General features: G+C 43.5%; 1 protein-coding gene across 2 annotated transcripts in view; it reads left to right on the top strand.

Moving 5' to 3' along the window:
* The first annotated feature begins 13,836 nt into the window (after positions 1-13,836).
* The window catches only part of RFX3 (regulatory factor X3), a 106,954-nt gene continuing 103,974 nt past the window's right edge, over positions 13,837-16,816 (top strand). For both annotated transcript variants that reach the window (XM_063181414.1, XM_063181413.1), the window contains exon 1: positions 13,837-14,099. The gene's annotated coding sequence lies outside the window, so the exon portion shown is untranslated. The remainder of the gene's footprint in view (positions 14,100-16,816) is intronic.

Raw genomic sequence — 16,816 nt, 5'->3', positions numbered from 1 at the left:
TGATGGTCTGGACAAGGAATTGAGTGCACTCTCTGGCACTGTATGGATGACACCAAGTTGGGTGGGAGTCTTGATCTGCTGGAGAGTGGGAAGATTGTTCAAAGGGATCTGGACAGGCTGGATCATGGGCCGAGCCCAGTGGTGTGAGGCTCAACAAGGCCCAGTGCTGGGCCCTGCCCTTGGGTCACAGCAAGGGCACTCTGCCCCAGGCAGTGCCACAGGCTGGGGCAGAGTGGCTGCAAAGCTGCCACAGGAAAAGGCCCTGGGGGTGCTGGTGACAGCAGCTGAGCGTGAGCCAGCAGTGCCCAGGGGGCCAAGAAGGGCAATGGCATCCTGGCCTGTGCCAGCAGTGGTGTGGCCAGCAGGAGCAGGGCAGGGATTGACCCCCTGTACTCAGTGCTGGTGGGGCCACACCTCAAGTCCAGTTCTGGGCCCCTTACTCCAAGAAAGACATGGAAGTGCTGGAGCATGTCCAGAGAAGGGCAATGGAGCTGGGGAAGGGTCTGGAGCACAAGTCCTCTGAGGAGTGGCTGAGGTTGGAAAAAAGGAGACTTATGGTAGATCTTATAGCTCTCTAGAACTGCCTGAAAGGCGGTTATAGGAAGGTGGGGTTTGGCCTCTTCCCCCAAGCTAACAAGTGACAGGACAAAAGGAAATGGCCTCAAGGGTGCTAATGGAGGTTTTGTTTGGATATTAGGAAAATTTTCTTCACAGAAAGAGTGCCCAAGCATTGAAACAGTCTGCCCAGGGAAGTGGTGGAGTTACCAACTCTGGAGGGATTTAGAAGGTGTGTAAATGTGGAACCTAGGTACAAGTTTAATGGTGAACTTGACAGTGGACTTTAATGGTTGGACTTTATGCTCTTAGAAGTCTTTTTCAAACCAGATGTTTCTGTGATTCCATGTTGTTTCTATATTGTTGCTCTACCAGAATGAAAGGCTTAAGAGACAACACTGTGAACAGTGGATAGCCTGAATGCTAAATGGATTTGGCCTTCATAAGGGACACTGAATCCCTCCTACTAATCTGACAACTAATCTTACAGTGATCTTCATGGGCAGTCAGGACCCTAGCTTCTGCTTTTGGTAGATACTGTATACTCACTTTTGCTCAATACCCAGAAATATGTTTCTGGGTATTGAGCTGAAAATAATACCTATCTTTCCACCACAACTCCCTTTCTATTACCTGCACAAGATCTGCACTGATTTTAACCAAATTTCTTCCAGTCTGGTCCATAGTGAGACCATGAACATACACCTTTTGGACTGCAAGCTGAAACTGCTTCTTGTGTCTCTGCACAAGAACCACAACTGACAGATTGTACTCTCTGAATGGACATAGACATATGGAATATATAATACACTGTCATTAAATTCCTGGGTTTAAATTGTACTTTATGAACTTGTGTAATAGTTGTATAGGTATCAGAGAAATAAAATATTCTTACCAAGATGCAAAATATGAGGATGCAAACTTTTTGATCTGTTGGTCCAGTGTGTGATACTGGAAAAATCTTCACACTTCATCATGTTTCTGTCCTCCTGTCCTGAAAAACTGTCTTTGTATTCTTTTGGATGGTATCTTTGTATCTCAATAGACACTGAATTTGGCAGTAAGCAACTTGCACAATATAGATCTTACTGTTCCCCCTACAGCTTGCCAAAAATAAAAGATAAAACATGCTACAGTTACTTGAAATAACTTCTAATTTGTGATACATCCACTTAATCATGGTCAGTTAAAAGTGCATTCATCTAAAATCTTAAATTCTGTATAAAGGATGACTAAATTCAGAAATATACTCTTGACTTTTCTTAAGAGTGATGTAAAGTAAGAGTGCACTTTTATCATATATATTGTAATTAGATTCTTGGGAAATACGGTCCAAATACTGAAGTACAATAGGGTTTCTGTGATTCACAAAGATTATGAAAATATATTAGTCATCATGACAGTGACAGTTACTTAGTGCTTAAAAGCACCAATATACAGCAACTATAAGGCCTGAAACAAGATGTGGTGATAGAAAAAATGCTGGGACAGCTCACAGAATGGGAGAAGTGAAATGGGCAGATTCAGGGTCTGCAGGAAGGACAAGCTAGTAAGGTGAGGGGGGACATAATCTTTTATGTGAGAGAGTGCATGGGTCTTTGCTCTGGGCTGGCTCTCTGCTTCAGGATGGGTGATGGGGTGGCTGGGTGCTGGTGGGTAAGGATTACAAGGCAAATCCTAATGTAAGGAGAGGTGTTTATGAAGGGTTAGGAAAGTTGACTCTGATAAGGGATATGGGGAAAAAAACAAAGCTTTCTACAGGTTCCTTGTTGGGAAAAAGAGAAGGGAAAATGTAGGCTCATTGCTGAATGGTCAGGGATCTAGAAGTAAATGACATGGTAAAGGCCAAGTAGTCAATACCCTCTTCACCTCAGTCTTAAGAGATAAAGCTATTCCAGTTCACTAAGACCACAGAGAAAGACTGGGGCAAGGAATACTTATCCTTGGTGGAGGAAGAGCAGGTGAGAGAACATTTAAATGTCATTAATATGACTTGATATTCATGCATTCACATGACCTGACACGTTGTACACGAGTGCTGAGGGAATTGGCCCTTGTCTTTGTGAGGCCACTCTTGAGTATCTTTGAAAGGTCACTGCAAATGGGAGAAGTTCTTGAAGACTGGAAAACAGCAAGATCACAAAGGGGATTCATAAAACTACAGGTTTATCATCTTCACTTCAATCCCAGGCTCAAAGGGTTATGGTAGCTTGCACAAATACCACCTAGTGTGGAGTGGTCACCACTGATATGCTACAGGGACTGACACTGAGTCCACTATTGCTTAACAATTGCATTAAGGGCCTAGAAGTGGTGGGACGAGTGCAACCTTAGAAAATTTGCAGATGATACAAAACTGAGATGAGTGCTGCTATGCAGATATATCTGGGCAGGCTGGAGAAATGGGTCAACAGAAACATCAGGGAAAATGCCAAGTCCTGCACTTGGAGGAAAATAACCCTCTAGGTCACCACAGACTGAGGACTGATGAGCTGGAAAGAAGCTTTGACCAAAAAACATCTGGACGGCCTGGAGGATGAGTAGACCATGAGCCAGCATCATGCATTTACAGAAAAGGCCAACAGCCTCCTGGTCTGCATCAGGAAGAGTGTTGCCAGCAGCCAGAGAGATTTCATATTTCTCTGCTCAGCCCTGATGAGTACTGGAGTACTGATGAGTACACCTGGAGCACTGTGCACAGTCCTGAGTTCTCCAGCACAAGTGAGACATGAACATATTGGAGTGAGTCCAGCAAAGGGTCACAATGATAAAGAGATTGAAGCATCTCTCACTGAAGGAAAGGCTGAGAGTGCTGTGTGTGGAGAAATCTCAGGGAGATCTTATCACTGTATGTAAATAATCGGATAAGCAGAGTAAAGACAGAACCGGGGTCCTCTCAGCCTCTGTCCCCAGTGACAAAAGAAACAACAAAAATCAAAATACTTAAAATTCCTTTCAAAAATAAGAGGAAAGGTTTTTTTACGGTCAGGGTGACTGATTGAGGGCTGAATGAGGGTGGTTGTGAACAGGCTGCTCAGAGAAGTTGTGAAGTCTCCATCCCTAGAAATACTCAAACTTAGTTGAATACACAGCCCTAAGCAACGTGCTGTGGCTGATTTGTTCTGGGCAGGGGTGGGATTCCAGAGGTGCCAACTAGCTTTGATGCTTCTACAGTTCTGGAGCTAGAACCTCATTTAGACCCAATGGTAGCATAGCACAGTAATAGGAACAAAGACTAGACACACTGTGCTAATGTCAATATTCTCTCAACAAGAAAGAACAGGATCTGAATTTGTATTTAGAAAGCACAAGGGCACATGGAATAGAGGTGTAGTCTTTGATTCTATATATCACATGCTTTAAGAAAACAAGAGAGCACCTCAGAAAATAAAAAAAAGAGGGTTTTGCCTTAAGAGGGATGAAACCCAAAATTTGTTTCTGCCCCTGTCTTCTAATGTCAGTCTGTGTCCCTTTTTTTGACCATTCACCTTGTGCCTTGAGTCTTGGCCTTTGCCATTCCTAGTTGCTGTGGCAGAGCACATGATATCCTGGGCTCCCTTGTGTTACCTGCTGTGCTGCCATGCCATGCTCCTGCCTGGCAATCCTGTGACCCAGCAGCCTGGTGAGGAAGCTCTGCAGTCACAGGATGTCCCTGCTTAGCCTGGCCCACAGTTACCCATCGGATGGTCCTGCACAGCCCAGGGTGGCCTGCTCAGGAAACTGATGTGATGCTCTTAGCAAGGAAGGATTTCATGCCCACGTTCTTCAAAAAAATAGAGCTTGTTTCACCCCTTGAATTAGGAGCCAAGGCTATGGAGCAGGCTTGCTGGTTGCACCTGCCCTGATTATCAAACTCTCACAAATAGTACTTCTGCTCTTCCCGCCTCCTGCTGCTTTAAACAAGCGTGAGGCAGCCCAAGTCCCCCGTCAACCTTCTGGGGAAGGTCTTTTGGGCACTTGCAGCCCACGCTGCTTGACCACCATTGCTGTGACAGACCTGAATAAAATGCCTCCATTTCACAGCCCTACAGCCACCACTCAGGTGCACAGACTGCCTTGTTCTGCTGTAACATCAGCTTCCAGGAGAAGTATCACAGACTCTGAAATGAGCAGGAGAACCCCACAGAGCTGCAGTCAAGTAATGGGACTCTACCTATGTGTAATGGCACATACATTTTTTGAGTCTTTCTACCTTATTTTAATTTTAGATGCTACTAAAAAGAAAATAATTAAAGCCCAAATAGCAACAAATTTTAAGCTTTAGTATGTAACAGATTTTGAATTTGACAGATTCGATTATACAGATTAGGAAAGAAATTAAAATATACAGAATAGGCTTGAATAAATGTTTTCTCCAGGTTCACTGCAATGGGTAAAAAACTTTAGTGGAAAACTGTACATATTTATACCAAAAGAAGGCTATAATGCCCTTGACTGTACACCACAACTACCACTGCATTTTCATAACATTGTATGTATTTGGTTCGCTGACTCAACATACAAAGCCTTATATCACAAACAAGGGCTGTTATTTACAGGTGCCAAGCCTACTAGAAGACCCTAGATTGATCTACTCTAGCCCAGTCAGTGAGGAAGTATCCCCATTTGACTTCAGCAAAGGAGCCAAATCTATGTAAATAAGTGGATGATTTGGTTTATAATTGTATGCCGAATTTAAATTAAGATCTTCTAGGCATATGTTCTTCCGGGTGGATATTTGTATTAGAGAAGGTCTCTACTACTCTTAAATTTCATCTGCAGTATCACCCACTCATGGAGTAGGCAGTAGAGTTCTCACAAACAGTACTCTGTGCTGCATTCATTTACTACTTCAGGTAGTCTGAAAGTTGTTTTTCTGGAAAGGGCAATGCTCACTTGGTGTTCACAGCAGTTGCGAAGTCCAGCCACACTGTGATGAAGGCAAGGACTTGTACTAACTCTGCTGGACACCAGTGTGCAGAAAGTGGCAATTAATTACTTTATCTTTTGTCACTGTCTGTAACATATTGATTTAATCAGAACAGATCAAGAGGATAATTCCATCCACCCATGCAAAGATTTTTCTGCCATTGTATTTGAGCATAAAGAAGAAGTTTTAAAGCCTCATCTATGGCCAGCCAGCTAGATGAACACCTCTGGTGTCTGTACAAACACCACTGCTTAGACTCAGGCCCTGTGTCAGACATCACCACACCTACAAAAGTCATCAATTTGGCACCATTCCCTGACATTGAAAATTTGGAGCGAAATTGTTTTTGCAGCAATTGTTTAAATTACTATCCCAACTCTGGTTAACAACTAAAAACTCCCTGAATTCTATTATCAAAGGAATTTCTTTCAGGATTAGGGCTGAAAATTTTTGTAATTTTCTGAAAAGAAATACAGATTCTCAGTGGCTTCTATAATCTCAGGTTTTGCATGGCAACCAAATAAATCTGTATTTCTTTAGTTCAGATACAATGTGGCATAATACATGCCTACTAAAAGTATTTCACGTTTTTAATATCAGATACTGAAGAAAAACAAATGTCTTATACTGCACCTGGGTTGTTTTTACTCATTATAACAGGTAGAAGTGCTCTAGGAACATATCTCAATATAATTTTAAAAATAATTACTGACACTTCTGTGTATGATATCAGTTTATTAAAAACACAGTGCAGCCAAACTCTAAGCAACTTTAAATCACATGAGCACAGAATCATTAGGTTGGAAAAGACTTCCAAGATCATTGAGTCCAACTTTTGATCTATCACCACCTGGTCAACTCAACCACAGAACTTAGTGCCACATCTGGAAATTTCTTGAAATCCTCCAGGAATAGTGACTTCACCAAGTCCCTGGGCAGCCCATTCCAATGCTTAACAACCCTTTCAGTGAAGGAAGTCCTCCTGATGTCCAACCTGAACCTCCCCTGGCAGTTTTGAGGCCATTTCCTCTTGTCCAGTTACTTGTTGCCTGGGAAAATATGGCAACTCCCACCTGGCTATACCCTCCTTTCAGGCAGTTGTAGATAGTGATCAGGTCTCCCTTAAGCCTTCTTTTCACTTGCCTAAACAACCCCATCTCCATCAGCTGCTCCTCAGAGAACTTGTGCTCCAGACCCTTCCCCAGCTCCACTGCCCTTCTCTGGACATGCTCCAGCACTTCCATGTCTTTCTTGGAGTGAGGGGCCCAGAACTGGACTTGAGGTGTGGCCCCACCAGCACTGAGTACAGGGGGTCAATCCCTGCCCTGCTCCTGCTGGCCACACCATTGCTGGCACAGGCCAGGATGCCATTGGCCTTCTTGGCCACCTGGGCACTGCTGGCTCATGCTCAGCTGCTGTCACCAGCACCTCCAGGGCCTTTTCCTGTGGCAGCTTTGCACCCTGCAGCCTGTGGCACTGCCTGGGGTTGGTGTGAACCAAAGGCAGGACCTGGAAACCTTGGCTCATGATCCAGCCTGTCCAGATCCCTCTGAAAAATCTTCCCAATCTCCAGCAGATCAACACTCCCACCCAACTTGGTGTTGTCCACAAACTTAGCAAGGCTACACTTGACACCCTTGTAAAGGTCACTGATGAAGATACTACACAGAAATGGCTCTAGTACTGAGCCCTGGGGAACACCACTGGTGACTGGCCACCAGCTGGATTTAACTCCTTGCACCACCACCCTCTGGGCCTGGCCACCTGGCCAGATTTTAACCCAGTAAACAGTGTACCAGGCCAAGAGACGGGCTGCCAGCTTTCACAGAAAAATGCCATGAGAGACAATATTGAAAGCTTTGCTAAAGTTCAGATAGACAACATCCAGGAGCTCTTCCATCATCCATTAGGCAGGTCGCCTGGTCTTAAAAGGGGATTGCGTTGACCAAGGAGGACCCGTCTTTCCTAAATCCCTGCTTGCTGGGCCTGATCCCCTGGTTGTCCTGTATGTGCTGAGTGATTACAGTCAAGACAATCTGTTCCATAACCCTCCCCAGCAGTGAGGTCAGACTCACCAGCCTGTAGTTCCCCAGATCCTCCTTACAACCTTTTTGAGGGTGAGCATCACATTGGCCAGCCTGCAGGTCTGAGACCTTTCCAGTTAGCCATGACTACTGGTGGAGAATTTCTTGGTGAGTGCTTCTTCCAGCTTCCTCAGTACCCTTGAATGAATTCCATCCAATCCCATAGAATTCTGAGTGTCTAAATAGCTCAGTACTTCATCATGTATTGCAGAAGATCTGGCTGGTTGCCCTCAGGATGAGTCTTACTGTTAAAGACTGAGGCAAAGAAGACATTGAGGACCTCAGCCTTTTCCTCATCCTTGGTGACAATGTTTTCCATGCCCATTAAAGGATGGAGATTTTCCTTGGCCTTCCTTTTGTTGAGGTATTTATAAAACCACTTTTTATTATCTTTCACAGCAGTGGCCAGATTGAGTTCTAGTTGAGCTTTTGCCTTTCTAATTTTCTCTCTACATGTGCCAATGACATCTTTGTACTCTTCCTGAGTTACCTACTTCTTCCAAAGGTCATAAATCCTCCCTTTTTATCTCTAAGTTACTAATTATACTGAAAATACTGATTAACATGTCAAGCTTCTGAATTATCCATGGATGTGGTACTACAGCATTTTAGTTCATACTGAAGCTTATACACTGTCAAGGCAAATCTGTTACACTCCGTAATATGCTTTGATTCCCTTCATGATGCCATTTTCGTACATACAAACTTCATACAGCTTTTCAAAACACTTTCCAATGTAACCCATGGAAGGTGCATTCCATGAGTTCACATAACATGTTTTATTTGCTAATGCAGATGCAAGTGCCTCAGCTCAGTGATCAGGCTGTACCCACTTAAGTCCACCAGTGCATAGCAAGCACAGAGGTAGGAGCAGAAAGCTCTCAGTATGCACAGCTTATGCCATACCCTGCAATGCTTTTCATGCACATAAAAGGCTAGGTGTCACCAGTTTTACACATGCTCTTTATGATCAGCATTTATGATTGGTTCTTGCAATCTTGCCCCTTCCTCATTCCTGTAAATGATGTAATGCCCATGACTTGTGTCTCGGAATTATCAACAGTGGGCCACAAAGAAACCTACAGAGAATCCAGGAAAGTGCACTGCTTGTAAAACTGTGTGGACACAGTTCATAGTACAAGGAAGACACCAAATTGATGGTCAACTAGTGATGTCTGATCAGCCACTGATGAGAGGACCAGCAGCAAGGACAAAATATAATTTAAGAAAATCAAGTATTTTCTATGTGGAAAAGGTATCAACTTATCCTCATCAAAACCCAGGACTTGCAGAGCAGCATAGCAGTATAACAGAATGCCTAGGCAACCCTAAAGTGTACTGAGTCTCCAGCCCAACAAAGCAGTGAGGCCATCTGTTCCCATCCCCAAGGTCAAACATGCAGACTGCACAGGCATTTGTGTCAGCAAAGGAAAAGGAGTCTCAGTTCCTCAACCATCTGGTACAGATCAATAGAAGAATCCTGAGGTACCTGAATGATTAGCAAGGGAGGTGGCTGTCCCCCTGTACTTTGCTCTAGTGAGTATCTGAAGTACTGCATCCAGCTCTGGAATCCTTGGTAAGACATGGACATGAAAGGACATGGAAAAGGAAAAGACATGGATCGATTGGAGTACGTTCAGAGGAGGGCCACATGACTTAGGGCTGGAGCACCTCTGATATAATGAAAGGCTGAGAGATTTGGGGTTGAGCAGCCTGGAGAAGAGAAGGCTCTTGGGAAATATTACTGTGCCCTTTTAGTACTTATAAAGGGGACTTACAAGAAAGATTAACACAGACCTTTTAGTAGGGACTGTAGTGATAGGACAGGGGTAATGGTTTTAAGCTTAAGAAAGGTATACAGACTAGATATTTGGAGGAAATATTTTACAATGAGGGTGGTAAACATGGCCAAAATTTTCCCAGAGAGCTGGTGGATGCCCTTGAACCATTCAAGGTCATACTGGATATGGATTCAAGCAACCTGATCTAACAGGAGATGTCCCTGCTCACTGCAGGGGTGTTGGACCGGATGACCTTTGTAAAAGTCCATTCCAACCCAAAATATTTTAGGACTGTGATTCTATGACATTCCAGGATGCTAACTGAAGAAGAAAAGTAAACAAAAAACCCCCATATACTGTTCCTGCAAACTCCAAGGAACTGACCCTACAGACCAAGACAACTTCACCTAACCCTATACAAATACCAAAATATTAGTAGGCATTTGCAGAACATGTACCACATATAACTGGTATGCAGATCACCAAGTAAGAGGGAATATTCCCTCCATAAAGAGACTAAGCAGAAAATACTCAAGAGACGAGTGAATGACTTGTTACGGCTCTAAGATAACAGAAGAGAAAGATTGTTATACGTCCTACTGTTTCCCTGAAAGGTAAGGAATAACTAAGTAACTAACTTAGGTAGAATTGTTTAGCCTTCTTTATATTTACAACAGTATCCAAAAGAATCATGCCCGGCAAGCAATTGGACATTGGAGTGTCTGGATCTGCCTAAGTTGCCTATCCTATAACATCAGCATCTATACATACCTCCTTTGCCTCTTTCCCCCACATCATGTGCACCCTTGAGAATGAAAAATCACACAAATGAACAGGACTAGAAAGCAAAAGGGCTTGTTTCCTCATATAACAGCTTCCAGATGGTTGGCAATTCTTGATGAAAGACATTGCAAATGCAAAGTTTATACATGAGTTTATGGGGTGACTAGCAAAGTTTTTGGAAAAGATTCTCTGATATAGATAAAAAGATTATCATGCAGAGTTCAGAAAATCATGAAAATGGAGATAGGCTGGCAAAGTTAAACAAGCAAAATGCACCTATGCTTCTTATTGCACTTGTCGAGGCATTAACTTACACTACTTTGTCCAGTAAGTATACCCATGGTCTGAATCAGTTGGATTGCTCTTACACACTTTTCCTTAGTACTTTGGATTGTCTTCGTACTGCTTCATAAGACAGATAGCTACTGTGTTCTGTGGCAGGAATGACTTATGGTATGTTTCAGAAATGCAACAAATGGCAGAATGTATCTGAAGACCATTTGGAAATGCAAACAACCTATGAAATGGACTTAAATAAAAAAAGGGCAATGTTATACGAAATTACTAGACAGGCTAATTACAACTTTATAGGAAACAGCAAACTGTGTAAGATTCTGTTTTTTGTAAAAGTTCTGAAAGGATAGCAATGTAGCTCTGTTGAAAATAAAACACTTAAAGTATTATAAATCTAGTATGAAAAAAAGGAATTAATAGGAATTTATAGGAACAAGAAATGGGAAAGTCTTCCATTACCATTTGCAACATACAAAATTGCAGTAGAAATTCTTGCGTATGACACCAGTTATTTTTTCAGAGGTGTTGAAGATTTGAATCTGGCAACAGAAAGTGATAATTTTCAAGGTACACAAACAACTTCTGTCCAACCATCTTTTAGTAAAAAACATTGATTACATTCTGATTATTCCTTATCCATATGAAATGGTATAAAATTACTTTACTATGCAGCATATTCTGCATCTAAACATAAAACACAAGGCTTTTAGCAACACAACCACTTTAATCAACACTGCTTTCATATTTAAATTTGGCAGGTTGTTTAATGTCATTAGTTACAAAAATTCTATGAAGGGACTGAATGGTTTAGGGATTGTCTTGCAGTGAATAACTGTTGTATAAGTTAAAAAAAAGAGACTTCATAAAAAATGAAGTCTTTGATAAAGATCAAATTGATAAAATGCTAGGATACAAATTTGCAGAAATTTACTTGAAATTATTTGAAACAGATTCCCTTAGATCCTGACTGATCTAAGTGGGCGCCTCTGCACATTAACTTCACAGACAGAAGCATAAAAATCTTGAAGTGATTAAATAATCTTCTTGTAACAAAAGTAGCCACTTCCCTTTAACAAAGACAATGATCATTTTCCTATAGAGTGAAATGTTGCCATAAATTCAAATATTCACTAATATACTGGCTCAGGGAAGATGTATAGTGATATTTATAAGCATATTTTAAATTTCTGCCAAGGCCCCGATTTGCTCTTTCCACACATATAGACACATAAAGTTCCATGATTTCAGGAAGAAAATCAACAGCCCAGTGCTTTTATCCTCCAACTTTACACATTCACCACAGTTCACCCAACTAAGGTTGCCAAGCACATAACATTGCAAGTGACAATTGACACAACAGAAAATATCCAGAATTAAAATACTTAACATCAATGCTTTCTTTAGAAACATAGGTGACATGAATGTTGCTAAAGCTTTACCATGGAATTAGGTCACATCGCTTTAGCAACAATTTTCTGGTAAAACTACTCAGTATCTGACACCTCTATTTGGTTTTCCACCAAACCAAATAGTATGAACCTTGTTCATATGAAATTTAAAATTGTATGAAACACAAATCCTAAAAGCTTTCCAAATACAAGCTAAATTAAAGCATCTGTATTTGCCAGATAGAATGAAAGATATTTATCAAAACATCTTTTACCTTTAATTGAATGCATTGCTATATATTTTTATTAAATTAGATTGCTTATAGTTGTGTCTCATTTTCATGTTTTTGAAAAGGTTAGTCATGTGAGTGTGACCTCTTAAAACACCCAGACATCCAATGAGGTTGAAGATCTCAGTTGAAGTTACTAGTTTAGAATCTCTCAAAAATCAGGTTCCACAGCAGAAATATCAAGACATAGCCTCAGCTGTAGAAGGGCTTTAAATAGTTTTATTAATTCAAGATCGTTCTGTTATGGACTTAAATCTCTGTCAATCAAGATCTTGTTTGTATACACTTAACCCTAATTCCCAGTATTTTTTAGTAAATAGTTTAAGCCATAGCTTAAGATGGTTGCACAGGGCCCTGAAAATCAGAGTGAATCTACTAATGTAAGAGCAATTTCAATTTTTTTCTGTAGGAACAGGTGGAGTAGAATTGGTTGTAGACCATTCCACACAAATGTCAGGTGCTCTTAGCAGGAGGTATTAAAAAGATGTGACTGGTAAACCATAGGCTGGTAGAACATGCGAGGACACAGACCAGTACATAGATAAAGAGGGAACTCCAGGGTTTACATGGATTATAGCATTACTGGCAACACAGACTGCTGCCACTGTGTATAAAGCTTCAGAGATACTTTCCTGGTTAGTAACAGGCTGCAGATGGCGATGCACAGGGACCACCGGGAGACACAGTAGCAGCCAGCAGATGTATGGCCACTATACGTAGCCTCAACATATACATACCCACTGAAGGAACTTCCTGAGTTTGGCAAGCACTGGGACAGGCTGCCCACCGAGGTCCTGGATATCCCCTCTCGGAAGACATTCAAAACCCACCTGGACACGTTCCTGTGTAACCAGCTCTGGATGACCCTGCCTGGCACGGGGCGGGGGGCGGGGTTGGACTAGATGATCTCCAGAGGTCCCTTCCAACCCTGTGACTCTCTATACACCTGGAAGGAACAGACACAGCCTGTCAGGAGAGCATCCCGTAATCTCATTTAGTGCTAACCTCCCTGGAAGTGTTTAAGGAAAGACTGGACGTGGCACTCAGTGCAGTGTCTAGGTGACATAGTGGTGTTTGGTCACAGATTAGAATCGGCAACCTCAGAGGTCTTTTCCAACCCAATGGATTCTGTGAGTCGGTGCGCCAGCTGGGACAAGGGCCCAACGCACGCACTCGGCCAGAAAGCCACGTGGGCTGAGAGCGGCCACCGGGCACTCCGGGGCCTTGGCTCGGGCCCCCGGACTTGTCGGCAGGGTTGACACGAGGCCACCGGCGAGTCGGCGGGACAGGAAAAACGACAAGCATAGTGGCGGCAGCGCTTCCGTTTCCATCGCCACTTGTCGCCGGCGACCCACTACTACTACTACTCCTCCTCCTCCTCCTCCTCCTCCCCCCCTCGAAAATGGCAGCGCGGGCCACGGGCGGTGGGGGAGCGGCCCGCCCGCCGCCATCTTGAGGCGGGAGGGACGGCGGCCGCCGAGCCACTCCTGCCCGGCCCCCTGCCGGAAGTGGCGTAAGGCGGCCCCCGCGCGGCCACACCCCCCCGCCGGGCCTCGCGCGGTCGCCGCGCACCCCGCACGGCGCCGGGCCCGCCGTGCGCGCTCCCCCCGCGCGGGCCGAGAACCGGGCGGGCGCGCGCCCCGGGCCGGGGAGCCGGGAAAGCCGCCGCGCGCCAGCCGTTACCGCAGGCCCCGCCCCTTCCGGGGCGCTCGGCCGCGCCGCCGCCCCCGCCTCCCTCCGTCCGCCCGTCGGTCCCTCCCTCCCGCTCCCGCTCTCCTTTTGTGAGTTATAGCAACCGTTGCCTTGTGAGTCGAGCGCCATAGTCACCGTAGTCCTGGCGACTGTTACCCATCAACAACAGCCGCTCCGCTCCCGCTCCTGCTCCTCCTCCTCCTGCCGCTGCTCCGCACCCCCTGCCTCACCGTCACCCACCACAACAACAACAACAACAACCGCAGCCGCCGCCAGCAGCAGCAGCGACAGCGGGAGCGCCGCCGCAGCCCGCCCCGGCACAGGTGAATGCGCTCGGCGGGCGCACCCCGGCCCTCCCTCCTCATTCTCCCTGAGGCATCCGGGCCCGGGCTGCGCCCTCGGGCTGCGCCCGTGTTCGCGGGGCGGCCAGGGGACGCGGAGCTCCCCGGCGAACCCCCGCGGCCCTCCCGGGAGCGCTGTGCGGTCAGGGGGAGAGGGGCGGCGGGCATAGACGGGGGTGTCGGGCGGGGAGCGGGGCCGGCCGCCGTGCGGGCCGAGAAGGAGGAAAGGCTGGGCGATGCCGGGGACGCAGGCACGCTGCGAGACCTCCAGGACAATCGCTGGGATGCGGTGGGTGTGCGTCTGAGTTGGGTCTCGTTTGTACGGGTCGGGAAATGGAGAAATCAGGGAACGCGCTGCGGCCGCAGTCAAAGGTTAATGGTTTTAAACCTGAAAAAAGGCGTAGGGTCGAGAGGAAAGATGCAGTCGGAGACGGATCCTGTAGGACAGCAAGAGCAGGGGTTGATTTCCCTCTTTCATTTAGAGGGGCCTTGTTCTGATTTGATTTGACTACTAAATGACTAAATGTTGCAGGTTTTTGTGAACTTGCTATATCTTTTAATGATACTCTCGTACTATCGATCATATCAACCCCCTTTTATTTTTTGTGCTTTCTCTGTGTAATTTTTTCTTTTATTCATAATTAATGTTGCAGTTTGGTTTTGTGTAAGCTATATTTTCTTTGTATTGTGAAGTGGGGTTTTGTTTATTCAATACCCCCACTAATACATAAATAGAGTAGCAGGTTGGATTTTTTTCTTATTGTACTCGTTCTTCAGGGAATTGTTTTTAAATTATGCTTTCATAGTGACAGTGTAGCATGGAACAGTGCCTGTGTAGGTCTAGTTTATTGCACAGTGAGTTACGTTCATGTTGAGAGAATCCATTTGTTTCCCTAAACTCTCCACGATGAAGGAAATTCAAGACACTGACTGTGGGTTTCAGCGCTAAGCAGCAAAGAAAGGAGGAAAAAACAGTATGAAAAAGAAGTCTGTGTGATTTTGTTAGTGATACTGCTTTTCAGGAGTACTTTTGTGAAAGAGGGAAGGGGCAGCTATTTACCCCTCAAAGAGATGTAGGAGGACTCATGTTATTGAGTATGACTTCCTTCTTAGTTCTAATCCAAAATGCTTGTTTTCTTCATCCATTTTGTGACTGCTTATTAAGATCTAAAGATTTGTGTTGTCATTGATGTCAAATCACACTTCATATACTTTTAAAATTCTTTGGATGAAGTGAATTTTTGGCATCTTTTATGGCAACGAAACATTTAACGTCTTAACATTTCCATACCCACTTCCACTCTCCCCTTTGACTTGTCAAATCATGTGTTGTTTTGGTAGATCTGAAGTGGTGACTTATTTATTTCCTTATTTATTTAGTAATATAATTAGGAAAAATAATGCTCTTGTTTTTAATCTAAACCCTACATATAATTGTGCATACACCTTTTCCATTTTTATATCCTTAGATATCCAGTGTAAGATACGGGAGTTGTCTCACATTGGAACTACCAATGAGTGTAACTGGGGCAATTTTTTCAAGCAGGTATTAACTAAAAGATCTGCTAAGTGGTTAGCGCATTGTTTGGTACTGATTTTCCTCGGGGCAAGACATGTTGGATCTTTTTTTAAATGTGTTTTAATATTTCATAGTTCACAAGAACTTAGAAAATAAATTATTTTAGATAATGACCAAAAGCCCCTACATCATCATCTTTTAATTTTTTTACTCCAAGATGAAGCCACTGTGTGCTAATTTTGTAGGCCCTGGTGTAAATAATTCTAAATATACTAAGAATTTTCAGTGTGAGTTTTAGTAGGGTATCAGTTATATGGCACATCTAAGTCTTTATGTATTTGTTGTTAGTTTCTGTGATTAATTGGTTTTGAAATAATTCCTGGCATCTACTGTTGTTGAAAGGATGTCAGTTCTGCACCATACCTTTCTTGAGAAGCTCTCTTAGAGCAGGACAGAATACTGCTCAGGATGAGATTATTCCTGGGTATTGAAATCTGTCTTTGCAGAACATATATCCAGGCCACTGGGTAGCAAAGGAAAGTGTGTGCCTGTGTGTGAGACAAAGTTTCTGTTCTAATTCTGCTGGGTGATGTATACAGGTGTTTCTGAAAAATCATATTAAAAGCACGTGTTTTTGTCTAAAACCAAAGACCTTTATAGTACTATTTGGCTGCATTTTCCTTTGCCAGTGACTACAATTTGGAAAATAATAAAGAAGGTGTAATCACTGCTTTTAATATTATGGACTTCACTGAGAAAAGTATTGACTTTTTATTCTCTCTGAGATACTGCAGTGATCACAGACGAGACCTGCATTATACATTCTGATTCCCTAATGACCACAGTTAACAAAATAGTTGGTGTTTGTAATGCTAACTAGTGTTTAAAAATGACATGGCTTGTGATATTTATTTATTTATTTATTTTAAATGTATAGGTTTTCATGACTTACAGAGTGTGACTATCTAGTTTTGTTTCAACATATCCAAACAAAACAGTAAGGATCAGCTGCTCTATTGTGCTACTAGTAAACTAACCTACATTATGCTACTTTGAAGAAATCCCTTCAGTAAGGTAGTGTAGGTAAAAGAAATCAGCGTCAAATATACTGTCAAAAGCTGTTGAAAATTTTAAAGACATGGTGCTTTATTAGATAATTAGGTTCAGCTTTGTTAGCACT

This window comes from Melospiza melodia, chromosome Z, assembly GCF_035770615.1.
Source record: "Melospiza melodia melodia isolate bMelMel2 chromosome Z, bMelMel2.pri, whole genome shotgun sequence".
Classification (NCBI taxonomy): domain Eukaryota; kingdom Metazoa; phylum Chordata; class Aves; order Passeriformes; family Passerellidae; genus Melospiza; species Melospiza melodia.
The sequence above is the reverse complement of the archived record's forward strand: the minus strand, read 5'-3'. Positions and strand labels throughout refer to the sequence as shown.